A 6,543-nucleotide genomic window follows, 5' to 3' on the forward strand; every position below is an offset into this window, starting at 1 on the left:
TCAATTTTTATCTTTTCAAAGACAATTTTTTATTTCATTTATTTTTTAATTTTTTTTCTATATTACTGATTTCAGCTCTAATCTTATCTCCTTCCTTCTTCCTTTGGACTTGGTTTGCTCTTCTTTTTTGTTCTTAGTTTTTTAAAGTGTTGAAGTTCTCAGTTTGAGATCATTCTTTTTTTAATATAGGCATTTAAAGATTTAACCTAACCTCCAAGCATTACTTTAGTTGCATCCAGTGAATTTTGCGATGTTGTGTTTTCATTTTCTTTTAAAGTATTTCCTAATTAGCTTTGAGATGTTTTCTTTGACCTATGCCTTATTTAGATATATATGTATTATTCAATTTCCAAATACTTGTGGATTTTCCCTGTTTGTTTTTTCCTATGGTTGATAATTAGTTTTAATTCTATTGAGGCTCGAGAACAAAGTTGAGCCTTTTTAGAGTTCATTAAAGCTTTTTTTCTTTTTTAATGGCTTTTTGTGCTTGAAATTAATACATATTCTGTTATTGGATGGAATGTTCTATAGATGTCATGTCAAGTTTGTTGATAGTGCTGTCTTCTCTGCCCTTGCTGATTTTCTGTTTTCTACCTATTATTTAGAGAGTGTTGTCTTGAAATCTTAAACTATTCTTGATGAATTGTCTGTCTTTCAGTGTTCTTAGTTATGCTCCCATCTATTTTGTGGCTCTGTTTTTAGGTACATGTTATGTTTATCATTGTTAAATCTTCCTGATGGTCTTTTTATTATTATACAAATGCTCCTCTTTTTCTCTAGTAACATTTTTTTGCCTATTTCTCTCTTGTCTGCTGCTATAGCCACTCCAACTCTATTATGGTTGTATTTGAATGCTGTATCTTTTTCCATTCTTTTAGTTCTAACCTGTTTGTGTTTTTGAGTTTAGCGTTTATGTCTTGTAGACAGCATGTAGTTGAAATTAAGAAAAAATTCTTTCTGACACTCTGCCTTTTTGATTGGTTTGTTTATTCTTATAATTGGTAATGGTTGAATTACATCTGCCATTTTGCTGTTTTCTATATGTCTTTTTTGTTCCTCTGGTTCTCCTTTTATTCCCTTTGTGTTAAATATTTCTTGGTATAACATTTTAATCCCATTGTGTTTTGTTTTATTTTTACTATATTTTTAGTTATTTCTTAGTGGTTGCTCTAGGGAATACAGTATGCATCTTAGCACATTCTATTTCAAAGTACTACTGACTTAATTCCAAAAAAATAAAGAAATTTTGCTTCAGTGGAGCTCCATTTCCTCCCTCCTACTCTGTGCAATTGTCCTATATTTTACAAGAATACAATGTTGTAATTATTTTAAAGGTAATTTTAAAAGTCAGTTAAGAGAAGAAAACAAAAAAATATATGTATATTTTGTTTTCCTACATGGTTACCTTTACTAGTGTTTTTTATTTCTTTATGTGGATTCAAATTACCATCTGTTGTCATTTCCTCTCAGTCTGAAATGCTTATTTTAATTATCTTGTAAGACAGTTTTGGTAGAAACAAGTTCTCTCTATTGGTTTACTTAGGAACATCTTTATTTTGCCACCTTTTTTTTTTTTTCCATAGAGTAAATATTTTATTGGTCACCAACATGTCAGACACAAGGGATATAAGCACTAAACAAAAAGCAAAGGACTCCCCTTGCTGTGTTCACAAATTCCACCTAATAACCAGCCAGGTGCCTTTTATCCTGCCTCTTCCAAGTTCTTCTCCCAAATCTAGGTCCATATCAGATGAGGATGGCTTTCTAGGTATCACAGATCTGCTGCAGCAATAAACTGGCATCTTCAGACTTGTGAACACTGTTTGGAAACTCAGGGATAACCTGCAGAATAAATGGGAATGTGCTGAACCAGTTGAAATTGAAACGCCTCGCCTTGGGTCCCTCCAAGCCCAGGTCTTAGAGACATTATAGGAAAGTTGAGTGGTAGCTGCAGGTACTCTACTGACCTGGGTTGTCAGTCTCTCCAGGTTGCTCTCATATTCAATTGGAGATCCCTCGGCCACAGGCCACAAGCAGCCGGAGATCTTGGGAACATGCTGTTGCCTTCTTTTTAGAAGGATAGTTTTGCCTGATAACAGTTCTTTGTTGACCAGCTGGTTTTTGTTTTTGTTTCTCCCTGTAGGTAGAATGTTATACTAGTTCCTTCTGGCCTTCATTGATTCTTATGTGTGAAATTAGCTGTTAATTTTGTGTGTGTGTGTGTGGTTCCTCTGTACGTGATGAGTCATTTTTCTCTTGCTGCTTTCAAGATTTTGATGAGTCAAGGTGTGACTCTCTTAATTTTATCCTATGTGGATTTCTTTGAGCTTCTTGGATATATAGATTAGTGCTTTAAATCAGATTTACAAAGTTTTTGCCATTTCTTCGAAACCTTTTTTAACTCTTTTTCTTCTGGGACTCCTATTTTGCATATGATGACACAGTTGGTGGTGTCCAATAGGTCTCTGTTACTCTGTTCATGTTTCTTCATTCTTTTCACTTTTTGATCTTTAGATTGCAAAATTTCTCAAGATTTATCTTTGAGTTCACTGTTTCTTCCTTCTGCCATTTTAAATCTACTCTTAAGTCTCTCTAGTGAATTTTTCATTTTAGTTATTATACTTTAACTCAAGGATTTCCATTTAGCTCATCTTCATGATTTCAACCTCTTTGTTCTCATACTTTGTTAGAACATATTTATAGGGAAGTGGACATGGCTCAACTGATAGAGCATCCACCTACTATATAGGAGGGTCCAGGGTTAGAACCCAGCCCATGTGAGCTGGCCCACGTGCAGTGCTGCCGCACACAAAGAGTGCCATGCCACATGGGTATCCCCCACATACAGGAGCCCCATGCGCAAGGAGTGTGCCCTGCATGGGAAGCCGCCCCGCGCAAAAAGCGCAGCCTGCCATAGAGTGGCGCCTCAGCAAGATTACACAACACAAAGAGACACAGGTTCCCGTGCTACCTGACGAGAGTGCAAGCAGACACAGAAGAACACATAGCAAATGGACACGAGAGCAGACAATGGGTGGGGGGAGGGAAAGGAGGCGAGAAATAAAATCTTAAAAAAAAAAAACATTTATAAAGGCTGCCTTCAAGTCTTTGTCTTCTAAGTCCAACAGTTGGAACCACTCAAGTGTTTTAACTGCTTTTTTCCTTCTGTATGGGCCATACTTTTACTCCTTTGTCATAATTTTTTAAAAATTTTTTAACACTGGACATTTAAAATATATTGTGACAATTCTGGATTGTGTCTCCTTCTGGGTTTGTTGTTGCCTTTTTTTCTTTCCCCTTCTGATTTTGTTTTGTTTAGTGATTTGCCTAGACTAATTCTGTGGCATCTGTTTCTTCCATCATGCATGACCTCTGATGTGCCTGCTTAATTTTTGCATTTTTATTTTTAATATTACTTTTATTCCTGGCTTCTTTGGGGTCTAGACTGGGCCAGCTAGAAATTGTTATAGATGGTCCTTAAACATCTTGGGCCATTAAGGCTTTCATTCCTCTTTTGATGTGTGGTTGGGAAATGTATTTAAAATTCATGCAGTATGTAAGTCTTCCTGGCTCTTTTTTTTACTTTCATCCCACCTTTCTTGTGATTCTTGGTGTGTATGTGTGTGCGTGCATCCCTGAGAGGCGTAGATACCTAGAGCCTTCTCATGTTTTTCTTCAGCCTTACACATGGCTTGTAGCCTTCCAAAATGTGAGCTTATCAAGGCCTACTATGGTTGTTTTATTTCCTAAATCTTCCTGTTAAATTTTTAGTCTGGTGGTCTTTTGTTTGCTCCAAGTATTATTGCATGCTCAGGTCAGCAGTGATGTGGGCCTTTCCCATTTGCTTGCCACTGAAATTGCTGTTGGTTTCCACAAGGCCCTTGGGCATTGCTAGTTACCCTGTTGTTCCCAAAGAAGTAGTCCTCCAGCTTAAATGCTTTGGGTTTGCATGACTGCCTGTCCCTATTAAAAATGCTCTGAAGTTGCTGAGTGGGTGGAGAATGACTAAAATGCCATCATTCTTACCCAAATTTCAATAAGTTGTTGTTGTTGTTGTTGTTGTTGTTGTTTTGAGTAATGCTTAACTTTGTTTTGTGCCTTTGGTCAATTTCCAGAGTCCTGAAATGGTTGTTTTGGATAGTTTACTCCAATTTTATTCTGGCTTGTTTGAAGGTCTTTTCTTTGCCATTCCTCCAAATTATCATTAAAGAAATTTAAAAATGAGAAAAAAAAATTGTCTACCCATGCATTTATCATTTCTGGTGTGACTCATTACTTTCTTTAGATTTTAAATTTCCATCTGATTTTATTTCCCTTCAGCCTATAGAACTCCCTTTAGTTCTGTGTGTTGGTGTGCTGGACCAAGTTCTCTCAGTTTCGTTTGTCTGAAAAAGTTAATTTGTCAGCATTTTGGAAAGATATATTTGCTGGGTATAAAATTCTAGCTTAGTTGTTTTTTATTCTTTATTACTCCAATGATGTTTTTTTCATTGTCATCTCTATGCTATGGTTTTTGTCTAGACTTCTCTTGTCATATCTTTGTTCCATTGTATGTAATGTGTTTTTCTGTGGCAATTTAATTATGCTATGTTAGGTTTAATTTTCTTTGTGTTTAGCCTGGTTAGGTTTTGTTGAGCTTCTTGGATTCATGGATTTTTTTTTTTTCTTTTTACCAAATTTTGAAATATTTTGACTATTATTTCTACAAATAATTCAGCTTAGACCGCTCTCTATTCCTTCTGGAATACCAATTATATTGCTCTTATTCAGCTTCTCTTGTCCCCTAAGATCACTGAGGCTCTGTTCAATTTCTGTTCTGTTCTTTTTCTCTTCCATTTTGGATAGTTTTTATAGGTATATGTTTAAGTTCACTGATTTTTTTTCCTGCAATATTTAATTTGCTCTTCATCACACCCAGTAAATTTTTCCTTTCGTTTTGTGTGTGTGTGTGTGTGTGTGTGCGCGCGTGTTTACCTCTAGCATTTCCATTTGGTTCTTTTTTTTACATCTCTCATACCTCATTTCATTATGTTAATGCTTTCCTTTAAACTATTAAGCACATTTATAATAGCTGATTTAAAGTCCTTGTCTGCTAATTCTCTTACTTCTCTCATTTACTCACTGATTCTCCCCACCCCCACCCCCCTGCCGGTTGTGGCTCACAATTTACTGTTTATTTACAGGGTTAGTAATTTTTTTATTTGATGCCAGAAAAAACTGTGTTAAACTTTTGATTTTGGAGTATACCTAGATTTATAGAAAGGTTTCAAAGGTGGAATACACATAGTTCTTAAATGTCCCTTACCCAGATTAAGTTTCCTCTAATGTTAACATCTTACCATAACCAAGGTATATTTGTCAAAACTAGGAAGTTAAGATATATTATTGACTGAACTACAGACTATTCAAATTTTACCAATTTGCTACCAGTGTCTTTTTTTTTTTTTTTCTTTTCCTGTCCCAGGATCTATTCCAGGATACTATAATGTATTTAGTCCTGTCATCTTAGTCTCATCCTGTCTGTGACAATTTCTCAGTTCCTTATTTTTCATGGCTTTGCTACTTGAAAAGTGTATTGAACAGGTATTTTATACAAGTTTGGGGAAGTTCATACCATAGAGGTGAAATGGCTTTCTTTTTCACATCATATCAGGACTGTTAAGTGTGATGTTGATCTTTGGAATCTTCAAATGCTGTCAGGTTGCTCTCTAAAAATTCAATTTTTTCCTCTTCTCTGGAAGTAAGTCATTAAGACTTTCTCACATTCAGGAGGAGATGAAATTCTACCACCTGAAAGTGATGGATCTATATAAAATTTTGATGCCAGTCATTTAAAATGTTATATTGTGTTTAGATTTGTGTGTGTGTGTGTGTGTTTCTTAGGAAATGTTGAATATTCCTTTGGCAGATAGTTCATTTGCTGTGGGTAACATTGTACCTGGCTTGTTAAGGCAGGTCTAGAGTACTCTAAGGCCACTTTACTAAGGTATACCTTCTCTTGGGTCTCTACCACTACACTGAGTGTTCAACAAGTCTCTAGTCTTGCAGGATAGAACTGGGACAGCTGTGGGAGTTACACCTGATTGTTCTCCTGTAGTTCTTTTTTTGCCCAGGCTGGTGGAGTTTCACCCTCTGCAGCCAGCCCAGATTGAGCCAAGTCTCTGTGGGACCCCAAAGCAGATTTCTCGAGCTCTTTTTTGTATAGCTCCTCCTCTGCCTCCACTAATTCTAGCTGCCTCAGCCTCCCCAAACTTCAATCTCTGCTTCCTCTGCTCAGCAGGACCAGTCACATTTTGCTTGGGTTCATCCTCCCTGTGCTGTGGTCAAAAAATGTCTCCTGAGAGAAAGCTAGGGCGATTTCAGGACTTGCCTCATTTGTCTCCTTTTGCTCAGAGATCTAGGTCTTGTACTATCTGTCTCAGTGTCTGAAAACACTGGTTTCATACTATGTTGACCAGTTTTCCAGCTCTTTGTTGTGGGAGGGCAAGATTTGTACTTTGGCCAATAGAATTGGAAGTTCTTGGTAGGACCTTGATGTTTGGA

At 36.5% G+C, this 6,543-nt stretch overlaps 1 non-coding gene across 1 annotated transcript; it reads right to left on the minus strand.

Annotated features, from left to right (window-relative positions):
* Window positions 1-1,924: 1,924 nt before the first annotated feature.
* Window positions 1,925-2,060, minus strand: LOC111760669 (small nucleolar RNA SNORA44). The gene has a single exon (XR_002794290.1). It is a non-coding gene; the product is annotated as a small nucleolar RNA SNORA44 (small nucleolar RNA).
* Between the last annotated feature and the right edge of the window lie 4,483 nt (window positions 2,061-6,543).

Source organism: Dasypus novemcinctus, chromosome 18, assembly GCF_030445035.2.
Source record: "Dasypus novemcinctus isolate mDasNov1 chromosome 18, mDasNov1.1.hap2, whole genome shotgun sequence".
NCBI lineage: Eukaryota > Metazoa > Chordata > Mammalia > Cingulata > Dasypodidae > Dasypus > Dasypus novemcinctus.